Here is a 240-nt window from a genome sequence, read left to right as displayed (position 1 = left end):
ATTGAATCTAAAGGATTTTATTTGAAGACACATTTTTATTGCAAATAATTTCTTCATTGGTTTTCATTAAACAAGAACTAAACACAGTCACTATAGGTTTGGTTACAATCTGTCCAAAATAGCAATTGTGATGGGATTAAATCCATTCGATAGCCTTCCAGGATTATCCTCCAATGAAATGGTCAGTGTAAAAGATCCCCTTCTTAAGCAACCTCAACAGCAACAACATGGACACAAACT

The sequence above is a fragment of the Petaurus breviceps genome, unplaced genomic scaffold (assembly GCF_028583685.1).
Source record: "Petaurus breviceps papuanus isolate PSGF00001 unplaced genomic scaffold, PetGlider_PUasm1.0 173, whole genome shotgun sequence".
Lineage (NCBI taxonomy): Eukaryota > Metazoa > Chordata > Mammalia > Diprotodontia > Petauridae > Petaurus > Petaurus breviceps.
Note: the sequence above shows the minus strand (reverse complement) of the source record.